We start from the raw sequence: 17,406 nt of genomic DNA, 5'->3' as shown, positions 1-17,406 counted from the left end.
TTGACAAGATAGGTGGATATATTGTTGACTAGATGTGTCTGGATATGTCACACACGTAAGATTTAGAGCATGATGAGAGCAACCGAAGTTATGGTAGCACGTATCTGTGGGTGTGGGTTTTTGTAAAGAAGACGGGGCCTGGGTGTCCAAAATGGAGACATGTCAGTGGGGAAGGAGGGAGGCAAAACGTTCCATTCTAGAGTGCTCCAAAACAATTCCATCTCCTGGGGCAGCAGTACTCTGAGCTGCAAAACAATAAGGCTTGTTCCAATTCATTTTGTTTCTTTGGCTCTGGAATTGAGGGTTGTGAGTGGTCTCCTTTTGAGATGTGTCATGCAGCAACCCACCCACGTTGGGTTTTCCCTTTATCAGTTCAAGGATCAAAGTGGTAAGTCTGTCTTTATAAAAAGTCCTCAACAGTGGTACAATTTTTCCCTTCACTGGAGTACTTATCTGCACCAACACAATCATCTCTGTTAACTCAAAGTGAATGACTCTAATTAAGGAAGTTACTTCTGAATTTTAAATATCTTCATATGTACCTGTTGGGAGATCATTCTCCATGGGTCTTTTGAGTTTCTGTGTGTCTTGCAAGAAGAGATACTGACCGTATTTGTTGCAGACTCTTTTAAACTGTACAGAGAACAGCCTCAGAGTATAGAGAGTATGTCTCCCCCAGGCGAAAGTCAGGTTTCTTTACTATCCACCGTAAGAAAGTTATTGTTGCCCTCCAGGGCAAAGTAGAGACAGGCTTATTGCCCATTGTAAAAGATTCTCCCATTATGTAGCCCCCTGCATGTGCAGGATGAAGACGTGAAGCCTTTTTTATAGTAGGGGAACTGTTGAAAATGCCGATACTTGGTCTATACTATTACTGTGAACAACTGTTTTTGTCTTTGATGCACAGGTCTCATGCCACCTGCCAGCATCCATGAAACTGGAAGGCTAACCTGTTAGCTGGGAAGTAGGGTAAAATTTCAGACCCTTCACAGTTATGGAACAAGTTATCTAAGTTACAAGTGTCTCCATTAGGACATTTAATCACATTATTGAAGTAAGAAGACTTACTGAATGTCAAACACTAACCTTGGATGTATTGATTTCTGACGTTTCTTCTTAAAGTAAACGATTTTGATTGACTTGATCACAAACTGGCTTAAGGTACTTATCATAGTATCAACTAACCTTAAAAATACATTAAGAAATAATTGTCCTTTCAAAGTTATTTCAATTATAATGACTGATAATATACCAGAACGGTTTTCTGACAAATCAATAGAAACAGAGACTTTGTATTGATCGATTTACTAAAGGTTCATATTGCCAGTGAATTCAAAGCAATTTAAATAGAGAGGAGAACTGGGTCAATATCAGTGGTCAAGTTAGATTACATTCTATAAGCAATGAAATGCCTTTGGTTTGTTTCCTGGTAAATAATCAATTGTTGGAAACAGTATTTCTCAAGGAATATCTCAGGCATGAATGGGCTTTTGGTTAATAATCTCATTTTCTTCCTTATGAACTTGTATACAACTTGGAGAAATCATTTTCTCTATAATTCCATGTAATCCATAGTAAGTGCCTCAGTCAACCAGTTGCTTATGTTTATAACTACTGCCAGGCTTTGTGCAGAGGCGTAACACGCCTCCATTCAAGTGCCTTGCATCACAGATTTGACACAGAAGGAAGCTGCTATAATCATAGTACAGAGTACTCAGGTCTGGGGGCTGAGGAGGTGGGAGTAGGGATGTCTGAGAAGTCTTTCTGGAGAAGGTAAGACCTAACGTAGACAGGTGTCTGTGTAAGACTTCAGTGAACGAGAAGTGGATCAAAGCTTGTCGAAACAGAGTGAGGGCACAGCACTGTGGAAACTGGAACAGAGGAAGAGTTGTCCAGGACACAATGAGGAGCATGTGATAGCTGGAGTGTGTAGGGCTTCAGTGGTACACCCAGCTTGAAAGAGGATGATTAGTCAAGTTCAGTCTAGAAATGAGTTATTGGGGGAATGTTTTCATTGTGAAGATGTTTGAAGCTAGGGAGTGGAAGAGATCAGCAAGGGAGAGTGCGGAGAGTGTTAAAGGAGCTCTTCTCTTCACTCTGAAGAGGACCCCTGAAGGAAGAAGAACCCACCCAGGAGACCTGAAGACTCACCTTCACAAGCAGGTGACTCACTCGTGTACACACAGTAGCTGTGAGAGTGCCGGAGTGCGATTCAGCCTGGCTTGAAAACACCATGTGACCTCAGCCAAAACCTTTACTCAACCTCAGTTTTCTCTCCTATCCACTGAAGAATGGATCTCTGGGACTCACCAAGCTTCCTGCCATCTCTGAATCCCTAATTTTAGTTCCCGTTAATAGTGAATAGAGAATCTGAGGCAAGATCACTGACCAGGCAATCTACCTAGGAATTGCTGGCATGAAGACAGTAGGCATTGCAAACCCTGTGCCCTCATGCACATCTTTTTGTCTCTGGGTTTATTCCAGCGATGTGAATTTGACACAGAGGCACTGCCTTAGGTCTATCCCCAAATTAAGTGTTGGTACTGTTAAAAAGCAATAGCCACTCAGACGCAGCGGAAATATCAAAGAACGATCTATAGTCATAGACTCTGTATTTTAGGAGACGTGTGAAGTTCATTTGCATTGCTACAGTAGCATTAGTACCAATGGCATTCCCACTAATAAAGTCACCAGGAGAAATGACAGTTGGATACATGTAACATGGTATGAAAAATCCAATTTGCATCCTCAAACCCGTTAATTCATGTGTTCTAGAGTTAAGATAATAATAGGCTGGAGAATTTCAAGTTTGCTTTGATAGATGAAACGTTTGCTGGAATGGTTTTAAAAAAATTCAGAGTCTGTGTCTGTGTGCCAGGCAGGATCTCTCACATTATAAAAACAAAGCTCCTGCCAAACTGTCTTATTCCTGGAAGTAAAGCAAACTAAAAATCCAACAATGGCAATATCTTAATTAAGGAGGAAGTATAGCACAGTTCAGGCTGTTTCCCAAGATGATCTAATATTTTTATCCCAACAATTTTTTAAAGAACCCACCCTCATGGTTTAAGGCCTGGGTTTATATATTTATCAATAGTCTATTATTTGGGATATTTTATATCTTTAAAAATATTATAGCCGATTGGAAATATTTTTCCCTTAAGCCAATTAATTTGGAGAGGAAAAACAGGCAAAGAGTGCTGGCCAAGAGCCAGGCACTGTGGTAGATGCTTCGTGAAGCTTAGCTGATTCCATCTTCATGGCAGCCCTGTGAGGAAGGCATGAGGAAAGTAAGGATCAAAATTGTAAGTATATCGCCAAGTTGCTTAGCAGTGAAATTTGAGTATCCTTCTCTTGGACACAAAGGAAACCGTTCTTTTTTATGGGATAACATCCGAACACAACATAAGTAAGCTTCAAGTGACTCCTCCCTTTCTGATGGCGTGTTAACGAGAAAAACCCCTTCTTTGCAATAGTCAGGAAGATGACAAGTAGATGGAGCACGGGACGGGGGGCGTGGGGGACCTGCCATCTCTGTCAGCTCAGCCTCCCACCCCATCTGGGCATCTGCATACTCCTCCCCAGTGAGGGGTCACAGTCCTTCAACTGACTGCCTTCTATGATTTTCATTTTTCTCATTCGTGTCTAAATTACTTGTCAATTTCAAATGCTAACAACTCTTTTTTTTCCCCAATGACGAAAATTGTTAGAAGACAAGAGATTTTTTTTCTTTTCTTTCTTTCCTTTTTTTTTTTTTTTTGTTAAGGAGTTTTGAGCTTGAACTGGTGGGCTGGATGCATAGATAATAAGTTCAGGATTCTGACTCAGTTTTAAGTTATCACCCTGATTACTTCAAAGTCGTCGGATTTTATAACTTCAGTTCTGATGTTAGACATATAGGAGAGTCAATGCAGCTTCCTCTGTATGTTCCCTGCTGGTTACCAGCTTCTATGACCTAAGTATGCATCTCATTACTTGTGTGGGCAAGGCTCCATCACTTTTTTTTTTTTTAATCCATAACAACTACTGAATTTGCATGCATTCACATTTCTTGGATGCCACAGCTGAGTTTCTTTCCAATTTCTGTGAAGATTAGTGGAATACGAATTGCAAATGTGTGAAGTCCTACCAGTTTAAATTAGCCATAATGAAGTCGCCCTTCTCCAGGGTAAAATTATGAGATTTTGGTAGCCAATCTTACAGGTTTTCAGAAGCAATCCCAGATGGGATATAATTAGTTGAAGGCAGGAATTATTATTTTTCTATATTTAATCAAAGTAACACCACTATTGATGGTCCAAAGAGTCATCATTAGAATGTGAAGCAATTGAGTTCTGAAAAGAATAGCTCTGAGGGCGCCTGGGTGGCTCAGTCGTTGAGCGTCTGTCTTCTGCTCAGGTTATGATCCCAGGGTCCTGGGATGGAGCCCCTCATCGGGTTCCCTGCCCGGCAGGAAGCCTGCTTCTCCCTCTTCTACTCCCCCTGCTTGTGTTCCCTCTCTCGCTGTGTCTCTCTCTGTCAAAAAAAAAAAAAAAAAAAAAGAATAGCTGTGTAATGAACCAGAAGCTGGGCCATCAGAGATGGGCCTCTTACTGAGATGCCACATCAGTCATGCCAGTGCGGGGAGAGAGGGTGTTCTTGCCTGATGTATCATGTCAAGGACTTCTATATATCTGCTTACAGATTTATGTTACCTCACTTAGTATCTCTGAGAAATCTGCCTTCCAGTTCTTTGCAGGAGCTACCAATCTATTCATACATTCTGTCTTCTCATAAATCCCTGTCTATTCCCCACGTCTCCAGCAACTGACTTCCTTTTCGATCTCACTTTTGCTTGAATTCATCTTAGCCTCCTGTTTGTCTGAAATGGAAACTCCTGACTATAGAACACAAAATTTTTTTCACTTAATGTATAGTGTTCTTTATTGATTTGGCCCTGTCCCCTCTCTAGTCCGGGTTCTCACCAGACTGAGGAGTTGGAGGATGTGTCCAGTGTTCTCCCAAAGATGGTCTCCACCACCAAGTAGGATCTTTGGTTTCTACAACAATATATGGTCAGTTACCACACTTACGAGAGAACTTTTGTACTTGAGGAGTGTACCTCTTATGGTTTTTGGTGACAAGTGTGCACTACTGTCAATTACTCAAGTGATTAAAAAAACCAAAACAGCAGCAATAACTTTATTCAAGTTATAGATTAGATCCCTTAACATAGCAGGTGTTTTTGTTGCATTTTGATTTGTACTAATTCACACAAATGTGTCAACCAGCTACCACTTTAACCATTTCAGTCTGAGAAGTGCTTTCTTTAGCATTGCTTGAATTCTGCACAACCATACTAGTGAAAAATAAGGCTTATTTCTAAATTTCTGAAGATTCTGTCATTCAGTGACTTTAGTTTGGGCAGAGTTTAGATGAAATTTTATCACTTAAAGCCTGCATTTTCATCACTATAATCATATCGCTGATGGAACTGAGAGCTCCAGGTGAGACCCATCCATCCTAAAGACAGGTTCATGATCACAAAGCTTTTGTCAACTCCAAGCCATCCCCATCCCCTTGTGGGACATTTTTAAAGTAGGCACAGATTCACAAGACTGGATTTGACAGGCTCAGTGCCTGCAATGCACTTATTTTCCAAGTGTTCTAAAATAATCAAAATGACTTTGATGAACTACCTTCCTTAAGCAAAATTGTTCAGGGAGGGGGTCAGGAAAGAGGTTCCAGGCAAACAGGGAAGAACTGTGGAGGTGAGCGGCATGGGCTCACACAGGGCAGGAGGCTTGGTGTAGAGGGAGACTGACATGGGTCCAGCTGGAGGTGGACAAAGCAGACGGGAAGTTGCTCTAGAAACATCTCAGTAAGCAAACATAAGGGCCAATAGATTATATTATATGGACTATATCATAGTATTTTGATGAGTATTTGTTGAGTGGAGAAGTCATAGAGATTTCAAGGTAATGAAGATTTCAAGAAAAGAACAGGCAGAATGCTTTACTTCAGATATGAACACAGGGAAGACTGCATGAATTATAAGGTGTGTAGGAGGCTCATAGGCATATGTATTGCTAAGGCAAATACTTCATCTTGAGATGAAGTATTTGTCTATTTAAACTCATTAAAAAAGGAATCGGCAATATTGTCAGAGCACATATAAATAAGGCTCGTAATGAGGAGGCTGGATGGAATCATTCCTGTGAGAGTGGGAGGTACTCAGAATTTGAGCAGTGAATCAGCTTCACAGAACCCAGTATTTGCTCGTCATCGGAGTATCAAGAAGTCTGCGTGGTAGGAGGGCTGGCCCACTGTGGGAGTGCCCAGCAGTAAAGCAGAGGGCTCGGGGATGGGGGAACGGGTGAAGCCTCGCTCTCCCTTCTCTGGGGTTCTCCAGCTCAAGGAGGACTCGGAGCCCGAGGCTTCGGCCTTGCTCAGCTCATAAGGTGGACTCCTTCCAGATCTGCGGGAGGCGAAGGATAGATAGCCAAGGGCTCGCCCATTTCTAGGTAACAGATTGAGTGTTAAGTAGAACAGAGTCAAATAAGTATCTGCCCCGTGTCTTGACTTGGATAGTAGTTGGTTTTTAGAGAGATGCATTGATTAGAAAACTGTCTTCTGGCTTCTGAGTGATGGCCAGCTTCTAGAAGCACTGCTTCACTGTTGATGAAGGGGTGTGGGGGGGTGAGGAGTAGCGCCAACTATAGATTAGCCTGCCGCCAAAACGTTTGGGCTAGGGCCACTGTGAAGAACACTCCTAAGGTTATTACACTTGCTGAATATTCTCTGTATAAACTTGCATGGAGATTGCAAGCACAAGATATACTAATATACTTCCCAAATGGTATCTTGTGGAATATGTAAATAAAAGGTTTATGGATTAAATAAATTTGGGAAGCAGGGCATCTTAACATCCCTTCTTGGCCATTCACTGACTTTCACATTGAACATAATTTTATTCAAAGCTCAGAAAGGTGATGTAGCAAAAAAAAACGGTTTAACCAGGGATTCCTTGTCTATCTTTATCAGAGAAGCATTTTTAACAGCATCTGCAATTGATTCCTCTTGGCTTATCTACTGAGCCTACTTCTCTCTGTATCATCACCCACTTCACACAAACATGCCCTTAAGCCCAAGACTGGGCTTCCAACAGCCATGTTTATACAGTGGAACTAAGGAATTTGTTGAGATTGGCAGGACGGGCAAGGAGGTAATGCTTAAGTTCAGAAGTATGTGCTTAAAGCCCACATCTGCAAGCTGCTTCTCTGTCCTCTGTTCCTCGTGCCCTTTCAGCATCCCTTCCCGATCAGCTAGTTAGGGAGAAAGGCAGTCAAAACTAACTTCTTGAGAACCATTTGCCAACTATGGAAAGATGAGTTATGACCACTCTTTGTTCTCAGGACCTCTCTGTCCACAGGATAGAACTGGACACATAGGCAAGCCTCTGGGCTCTCCCAGACTCTAGATTCCTGACTTTTGCTCTTATCTCCTGCCTCCAGGTGCTGCTGCTGTAGAGGAATAAGGTGAGCATGAGCTTTCCCAAAGTGCAGAGCCTCTCCCTCCATCTCTGCTGGCTTTGAGGTGCTTTCAATGCCTGTTAGTAGTCAAGGGGCTGTTGACAAAAACTGTGGGCATAGCTGCCATTGCAGAAATGAACCAGGCTCATGCAACCTCAAAGGATACTCCTAATAAGATATCAGAGAAACTCCAGAGCTGGGGGTTTTCAAGTTTTTTGTGACATGTCCAGGGAAAGGAGAAAGCTGGCCCCCGACAGAGGAGGGAAAGAACGTGTTCAAGGAACGGAGGGAGGATCCCAGAGCCTGGGGCCAGATCCTTCCTGAAATCACTTTCAGATCCTTGGGCTCCTGGGAACCCCAGTATCGTTTTTTGTGAGTCCAGACTTTTTTTTTTTTTTTTTACAATTAACAAAAGGATTTGTATTATACACTCAGGGAAGAAAGAGGTATCTGCATCATCAAATGTGGTTTGGTGTTTTTGGTTTTTGTTTCTTGGGAAATGGTCTTAACCAGTGTGACACCAGTTGACATCATGGGGACCCAGGGCTCAACTGGAGCCTACTTTGTAGACCAGAAGCCTGGAAGCTTCCCAGGAATATAAGGGACATGTACAGAGATGGTACAATCTATCCTTTGTTTCACTGCACACTTAACTCCTACTGTTATTAAAAACCCAGCTTCAAACTATTCCATTACCTCCATAGTGATGTGTTAAGCCCACGAAAAGTTAGGTGATTTGGTGTTAGGATATAAAGAAAGTAAGACATGTTTTATATTTTTTTAATTTATTTTTCTATTATGTTATGTTAATCACCATACATTACATCATTAGTTTTTGATGTAGTGTTCCATGATTCATTGTTTGCATATAACACCCAGTGCTCCATGCAGAACGTGCCCTCTTTAATACCCGTCACGAGGCTAACCCATCCTCCCATCCCCCTCCCTTCTAGAACCCTCAGTTTGTTTTTCAGAGTCCATAGTCTCTCATGGTTTGTCTCCCCCTCCGACTTCCCCCCCTTCATACTTCCCCTCCTGCTATCTTCTTTTAAGACATGTTTTTTAAAGGCAAGGGCCTCACAACCTTGCGGTGAAGAAGGACTGATAAGCAAAGAATGAAATCAGCGGGGAGAACATCAGAGAAAGACAAAGGCCAAGAAGTGAGAGTCAGAATTCAGTGCCTAACTTTAAAATATTTTGATACATTGTTTTTCCTAGATCTGGGTTGCACAAATGTTAAAAACAAAAACAAAAACAAAAACAGGCAAATATAAAGAATGCTACATGTATGAAAACAGACTGTGCTTTCCACAGCAGCACCCCCGATTCTGTGCAGTTACAGGCCTTCACCATTTGAAGATCTGGTACAAGAAATAAATGGCTATTGATGCCACAGTGATCTTCCTGGGCAATGCTGGTCTCAGCCTCTGGCGGCAATCATAGGAGAGCCTAGCAACCAAGCAATTCAAACTGGGAAGCCACAGAATGAAATCAATCATCGCTGAGGGGATTAACCTCAGACATACGTGTAGAACAGAGAGAGAGCAAAGATAACAGAAATCTGAGCAGATGCATTTTTAAAAAATCATACTCAATTATTGTTATTGTGTCTCCAGCAAGGACGTGTGTGGATAAAACAAAACGTAAGGTGGAGAAGTGCCTTTTGACTCAAGATTCCATCGTATCTCCATGTGTTAAACTTGCCATAGTCGTTCACTGTTCCAGTTACGCACTGCTGCAAAACAAACACCTGGATGAAGCAAGAACAGTTTATTATTATTACTATTAATCCTCAAGGTTTCTTACCCAGTTGTAGCTCGACGGTGGTTGAGGCAGTAGTCAAGCCGAAAGCTTCCTTGCTCACATGGCTGGTACCATGGCTGAAAGACAAGGGTAGCTGGGGCTCTTCTAGGAGAAATCACCAGAAGCTGCATGGCCTTTTCTAGTCCAGGCTTGAAAGTCATGCAGTGTCTGGGCACCTGGGTGGCTCAGATGGTTAAGCGTCTGCCTTTGGCTCAGGTCATGATCCCAGGGTCCTGGGATCGAGCCCCAGGTCCAGTCTGTCTCCCTGCTCCGTGGGGAGTCTGCTTCTCCCTCTCCCTCTGCCCCTCCCCCCAAGTGCATGCTCTCTTGCAAATGAATAAATAAAATCTTAAAAAAAAAAGACAGTAATGCAGTGTCATTTTCCCCAAATTATATTTATAGAGTCACAATGGCCCATTCAGGTTCAAGGGGAGGGGACAGACACTCCAGCCCTTAATGGGAAGGAGTATCCTTAAATTTGCAGATATGTTTTAAGTTATCACATTCCTGCTGTTTGAAAAAAAATTTGGCCGGGGGAAATTCTTTTTTTTTTTTTTTTTTTTTAAGAAATATTTTGTAGCCAAGAAGTGCTTTGGAGTAATTCTAATTTTGCTTAAAGCTGTTCTTTCACATATATCTAGCTGCATGAACAGGAGCAATTTATATAACTTTTTTGAGGCTCTGTTTTCTTGGCACCAAAATAAGGATAATTTTTAGGAATGGTAGGAGAATTAAACAAATAATGCAAATAAAGGGTTTAATATAGTACATGTCTTATAGTGGGTGTTTAATCAAGTAGTAACAACAAATCTCAATTTCAAGCATTCCAATTCAAGTCATCACCTCTTGCTTTCTTGCTTCCTCTAAGCTACCTTGATTCCAACAGTTGACATATGATTCATGATCCTGTCACTTTTTTACCGAGGTGTTTGTAAATGCATAAAATAGCACTGTATTGATAACTGAGGCCTTCACTGGAGGAGGAAGGATAAGGGAAGAGGGACACTCGCTTGTCACCCTGTATCTTCATGGACACTTGGAATTTTTAAACTACTAGGCCAATTTTTAATCTATTTTATTATCTATTCTCAAAAGCAAATAAAAATATATTTATAGAATTTTAAATTGCAAAGGAAACATTAGCCTAATTAATAAGATAGGAATCCTTCTTGTGTGATCATAATATCTTTAATTTCAGCAAAAATAATTGCTATCATACTGATTATTGCTTAATTTTATAAAGTTTGCTTTCCCCTTTACAACTGACTCATATTTTAATCAACAGTTATTTCTTTATAATTATTTATGTTTAGCCTCAGTGGCCCCAGTCAGCTCCTTCTACTCTTTCCAAGTAAATGCAGTTGCAGAAAATAAAGCTTCTTAGAATTCCTAAACTTCCCCAATAGGCCATCAATCTCTTGTTGATCTCCACAGGTAAGCTGTATGGATTTCCTATTAGGAGGCTTTTTTATTACCATGAAGAAAATAGAGGCTATCAATAAAATGATTTAAACTATCTGTGTCTTTGTTCTTTGAATTTCAATAAACCTTTTGCTGCAGACTCGACTATGTCACATATTAGATGATTTCACATGGTAAGAGTAGCTTTAGAACGTGTCAAGAACCCTTTACAGCAGTCTTAACTTAATCCTGCTGAGGGAGAATTCTCTCCCGCTCAGCTTGACTGTGAGCTGGGACACTGATACCCCTGCCCTCAGACTGGCACTTACATCATCAGTTCTTCTGGTTCTTAGGCCTTTGCACTCTGACCAAACTATACCACTGGTTGGTCTCCATCTTGCTGGTGGCAGATTGTGGGACTTCTCAGCCTCCATAATCACATGAGCCAACTCCTCATAATAAAACTCCCCCCTCCACTTGGTTCTGTTTCTTCGGAGAACCCTGACTAACACACCTCCTTTACAGATCTTGACTTGTTAGTTACCCCTTATTCCCACTCCCAAGTATGCAGGTCTAGCCTTGGGTCTGTCTACAAAGATCTGTTACCTACATGTTGTGCATTTAGTTACCATTTTGTAGTTAGCCCTTCTTCTCTCCCAGGGAACCCTCCGGGACTGTCAAGTTTCTATAAATGAGAGGCTTCTTTCCACACTTTGGCAGCATAACTTGTCTTTGTATAAAAATTTGTATTCCCCTTCCCCAAAGACAGTCTTAAAGAATGTTCAAAATCTATCCCTTTGAAAAAAATTTCTATTTCCCACTGCAAGGAATACTTTAGCATTCCTAGTTCCTGTGAAATGTCTTCCACAGATTTACTTCAGGGTAAATGAGTTTTGGCATGAACTACAATCTTTGATGGAGTGTCTTTAGAGGATGAATCTTCCAAAGTAATTTAATCCCAAAGGATTTTTCAATCACAAATGTTTTAGCCATTGTGTCTAGATTAATCCAAACAATTCTCAAATATCAATATATCTTCCTTCTTCCTGCACTTACACATTGACTTTAACATAATTAACCTTATTCTGTTTTACAGTTACAATTGATATGTTTACCAAGAGCCTCAAAATATACTTATTTCCAGGGTACTGTAAAATTAAATATTGGACACTAAAAAGTCTTTGGTTATCTCTTGCTGATCCAACCTTGGAAACAGAAATCAAATTCAAACATCAATTGATCTCATTAATCAGTAGTCCTTATGAATAAAGGCACATATTGGGTCACATATGAGTCAGCTTTAGCTTATTTGAAAATTAATTGCACAAGGTCAAAGTCAACAAGTACCACCAACAATAGCAGGAGTCCCTATGAGGTGTGTAATAAAGGATGAAAATGATTATAATCCATTTGCCAACTGCTTTAGTAAATGTAACTCTGACACTGGAGAAACATTCTCTGCTCTGTCCATCTGTTACTCAAATTGTAATAAAGTAGTTTAAGGATGAGTCATTTGTGTTGTTCACATTTCCAGAGATACTTTTTTCTCAATTTACACCAGCAACTGAACCATTGAAAATAATGTTGATAAAATTGAATATAAGAAGAAATAATTTAATAGATGACTGACTAGTGGGAGTGTTTTATAGGCAATACCAACTCAACCATGTCCCTTGGGTAGAAGCAGCTAGTTCTGGTGAAATAACAGCTATTAAATAACACCCCTGCACGAAGTCCCCCTCCCATGCCTTTTCCAGTTCCTCTTTCTCTCTCAATGCCATGGAAGTACCAGTCTGCTTATTTACTACTGGAGAACTTCACTTCCCCTCACATTCCTCCTCCACTAGTCTCCAAGGTCAAGGACTCTCAACGACTTAAGGAAGAATTAGCTCCACCTCTCTGTTTAGCTACCTAATCTCTAGGGGTATAGCCTGAGATTCCAAATTCTCCCACCATCCCTCTTTCCTTCTCTCTGCTCCTTTCAAAGGAAGGGCCACTTTGGTGGTTTCTAAGCGTGGGTAAGTTATGTATATAAGACCATCTCCTCAGCAGAGCAGCACGTGGGCTACTTTCTCTGGAAAGCAGGGACTCTTGGCCTCAAGCCTTCTCATTACAACTTGTTTGGGAAAAATAAAGCAATACATGTGGCCCAAAGTGAGCGCCAAGCCACACTGCAGAGTTTGAGTGGCAGGCCTAGCCAGTTACACAATTAACTGTATATTAAAAAATGGATGGAGTGCAAGAAAAGAAAAAAAAAAAATGGATGGAGTAGAAGCATATCCAAAATGGTGGAGTACATGTCTTTGAAAATCTGCCACTTCATAAAAACAATTACACTGATGAAAATAAACAAATCAACAACAACAACAAACACTTACTCAAAACTCTGGAAATTGGTGAAATGCTTACAAAAAATCTAAGGAGCATTTATTAATGAAAAGTGGCTGAACTAAGGTTGGAACAAGAAGTCTGTGGTATCTTAACTTGCCTCATTCCCATCTTCTTCGCCCAGCTCAGCAGTGGTCTTGAAGCCAATGGCCTTACAAGCATGGTGGCTATGAAGATCAGCAGCTTAGCAGCCCCTGGAAAGGGTGAGGGTAGTTCAGTCCCCCTCAAAAGCTTTACCTCAAGATAATGGCCACTATTTGTCCCTACAAGGTAACAGTAATCAAAACACTGTGGTACTGGCATAAGGGTAGACATTCAGATCAATAGGACAGATCAGAGAGGCCAGAAGTAAACCTGTACATCTAAGGGCAATTGATTTCCAGCAGGCGGGCCAAGACCATTTAATAGGAAAAGAATAGTCTCTTTAATAAATACGTGACAATGCATCTCCACATTAAAAAATGCATTTGGATCTCTACCTCACATCATATACAAAAATGATCTCAAAATGGATCTGTGACTTAAATGTAAATGTTAAAACTATACAACTCTTAGAAAAATAATATAGAAGTAAATCTTTGTGGTCTTGGGCTAGCAATGGTTTATTAGATATGACTTCAAAATCACAAGTGACAAAATTAAAAACAGATACACTAAACTTCATTTAAATGTCATACTTTTGTGCTTCAAAGGGTACGACTAAGAATGAAAAGACAGCCCACAGAATGCATGAAAATATTTGCAAATCATCTATTTTATAAAGGACTTGTATTCAGAATATATAAAGAACACTTTCAAATCAATAATAAAAAGACAAATAATCCAATTGAAAAATGGGGCAAAAGATTTGAATAAATAATACATTCAATAAATTGAATATATTCTCTAAAAAATATTACAAATGACCTCCAAGCCTATGAAAAGATGTTCAACATCATTAATCATTAGAAAATGCAAATCAAAACCACAAGATACTACTTCACACCTACTAGAGGGTTGGAATCCAAAAGACAGAAAAAAACAAGTGTTCACAAAAATCTGCTCCCCGTGCTTGTGCTCTCTCTCTCTCTCTGTCAAATAAGTAAATAAATAAAATCTTTTTAAAAAATAAAATAAAATAAAAAAGGTGGATTGATAGGTTTTCATGCATCTTATGTTATTCAGAAGAAAAGGTGAATCTGTTTGAAGAAGGGTTTTCTTGTTACATTTTTGGACTTGCCAGTGTGTAAATTTCAGCTTTATTGTGTGGCAAACTGGCTCACATGGGTAGATATACAAGCTTACTGGCCATCCAGTGTGTATTGGAATTCTATTCTGTTTTCAAAAGAGAGGCCATTTTTACTTTCTGAAGAGATCAAAGAAGTGGTGGTAAATATAAATCCTCTTGAGAACAACACCTTCCTTGCAGAGCCTAGAAAACAAATTGATTTTAAAAAGTGGAAAATTTATTGACAAATAGAGATTAAAGTCAGTCATTCTTTCAATTTTTCAATTCACAAATATTTATTAAACACCTACATGCACAAGGTAGTTTTTTTTATTGGAGCTGGGAATAAAAATACTTGATTCCTTAAGATGCTGTCTACCCAAAGCTCTGAAAGGCTTTAAAATAAACATTAAAATGCACTGAGTTTTTGCAGAGATGTTACATTTATAATAAAATTCACCTGTTTAAAAACAAGGTTCTTGCCCTTTAGTGGAGAGACAAGCAATAACCAAATAAATAGTTACTTAATACTAGCTCGGGGAATGGTCACTGTTATAAAGACAAAGCAGGGTAAGGGGTTGAAGGTTCTGGAGGGGAAAGTCCTGATAAAATGGAAAAAAGTCCTTCCAATGAGTTACCACTTGAGGTAAGACCTAGTTGAAGTGAGGAAGATAGTCATTTGCAAACATATCTCTCTAAAGGGAAGAACAATTGCAAAGGCCCTGAGGCAGGGTGTGCTTGACCTGTCTGTGGTACATTAAGGACTATACTGTAGCCGAGGTCCTGAGATCAAAGTGGATCATGGACAGAGATGAAGTCAGAGAGAAACCGGGAGCAAGATCACATAGGGTCTTGGTAAGAGCTTTGAATTTTATGCTAATATCAGTTGAGAAGTTAAAAGCTAGATGTTTTATTTTTCTACATCTCTGATGCTCATGAAAAGAATCAAAAGTTCAGTTTTAGAAGATGTGCTGTCCCACATTTTCCAAATTTTGAATAAAATCTGATTTTCCATTTCTTTAACACTGGCATATACTCCAAAAAATGGATGAAAACTTGAAATGCCAAATGTTTTCTTTCCAAATTACATCACCACTTAAATCTCCTACTAGCAATCTTGCTGCAAAATCGTGTAATATGTGAGAGTACTTCCAGCGACGGAGCATAACCAGGAGGGGATGCTGACTTTGGAGCGGGTTTGCAGCAACTCTGGCTCCTCTATTCCCTCGGGCACACCAAAGGTAAATGGAACAATTCCGTGGTGTCGTTTGACCTGTTTCATTAAGCAAATAAACAAAAGCAGCTGGCAAAACAACTAGTTGATTTATCCGTGCTTTTACTTCTTAGTTGATTGCTTTATTGTTTTTGATACAAATTAGAGTTTTGGAAATAAGCAATTTAATTAGTAATTATCTTCCCCAGAGAATTAGACGGGGAATTAAAGACAAGTTGGATAAATAGGTGTTTCCTCCCTTCCTTGATTTGGAAAAAAACCAGTAGCCCATATAGCAGGGACTCAGAAAGCACTCACTTCCACCCCCCGCCCCCTCGATGCAGGCAGCATGAAGCATGCCACAGACAGCTCCACTTTCTCATGAACTATTAAGAAGTGAACATTTTAAGAAAGATTTTGTGAGGCAGTGGAAGAGGGAAAAGTGCTAAATTACGTGTAACATTTTATTCAAAAGAAATTCGTTCTGGACCTTGTCTTTCAAAGTGTCTAGAACAGTTTCTCTACTCTTAGGGATCAGCTTCCATTTTCCACTGCAGGGGAAGGTGAGTGAGGGTGGAGAAAACCTATTGGTTAGTGGACTAGAGCTTTTTATGGTTCCTCAAGCATGCCCCACTAAGAGGAGAGGCAGGGTCTAAATTTCATTCCACTAATGAAATGGTCAAGGAAAATGCCTTGAAGAATTGTAACTGGTGAGACAGTAAGAGGATAAGCTCAGTTGGAATGGGCAGCTACATTAAGTGGGCACTGGAGGCACTGGATGAATTTCTGGGGCTGAAACCAGGCTAGCAGAACATGGTGTCCAGAGAGAGTTGCCAACAGCCCGAGGTGGTAATTGGGCAAAGACAGCGTTAGGGAGTTTTCATCCAATTTCTAGAGGTAGGTATGGGAATAAAGGAAAGGACTCCCCAAAGGAAAATGGAACATGGCCACGAACAGGGTAGCCTCATAGCAGCCAATGATTAGAGACCTACACAGTCAGTTGGCAAAGAAAAACCCATGAGCGGTTCTGGGACTTCATTTGCTGGATCCCGTTAGAGGGAGAGGGGGCTAGAAAGGACAGACACGATGGCAAAATTAGGTAAACCTGGTCTGTCTAGTTCCTTCTGTCGGGGATGTAACAGCATGGCCCTTGCCTTGGAAGTCCCATCAAATGAACATGACAGGCAAATCCATCAGTGTGTTTCAGGGCCCCAAAAACCTACAAGGGAGATGTGATGCAGTGGCTGAGAGGGTGAAAGCATTGGGATTGCTTAGTGCCCATTGTTGTAGGTTAGGTTTGGTCCTGGGAGTGAGATAGAGCAGAGCATGATGGTAGGAATGATGGCGCCCCAATTATGGGGAGAATGGATGCTGGCCACTCAGGGTCAGACAGGAAACAGATGGCACATTCAACTGGGTAAATGAAGAGAGTTTAACGAACACATAATTAACAAAGGTGAAGGGAGAGGTAAAGATAACCTGCTGGGTTGGTGATATACCCCAGAGCTAATAAACAAGCAAAATGCAGGGAGCTATTACCACCATTAGGGCCTAAAAGGGCAAGAAGAGGAGACATCCTTAGAAGACTACTCAGTATGACCTATGGCCTTTGGTCGTGGAACAGAGCCATCGCTGATCTTGGTCCATTAGGGAGGGAGCTAGCTCAGGGAATAAATACTCTGATTTCTTTCTCTTCCCAAGCTGCAGTCTCCTACTGGTGCCTCACCTTGGCCAAATTTGAAGCCAATGGGTAAGGAAGCCCAGCTGAAGCATTTTCTAGAGGATAGTTTCCAAGGACTCTGGAAAGGGGTAGTGGACAGATCTGGATGGGAGTGGACAGATCTAATAGCCAGCACAGACCCTGGAAACCAGAGTAGGTTTGA

This window comes from Neomonachus schauinslandi, chromosome 4 (assembly GCF_002201575.2).
Source record: "Neomonachus schauinslandi chromosome 4, ASM220157v2, whole genome shotgun sequence".
In the NCBI taxonomy this organism is placed as follows: domain Eukaryota; kingdom Metazoa; phylum Chordata; class Mammalia; order Carnivora; family Phocidae; genus Neomonachus; species Neomonachus schauinslandi.
Note: the sequence above shows the minus strand (reverse complement) of the source record.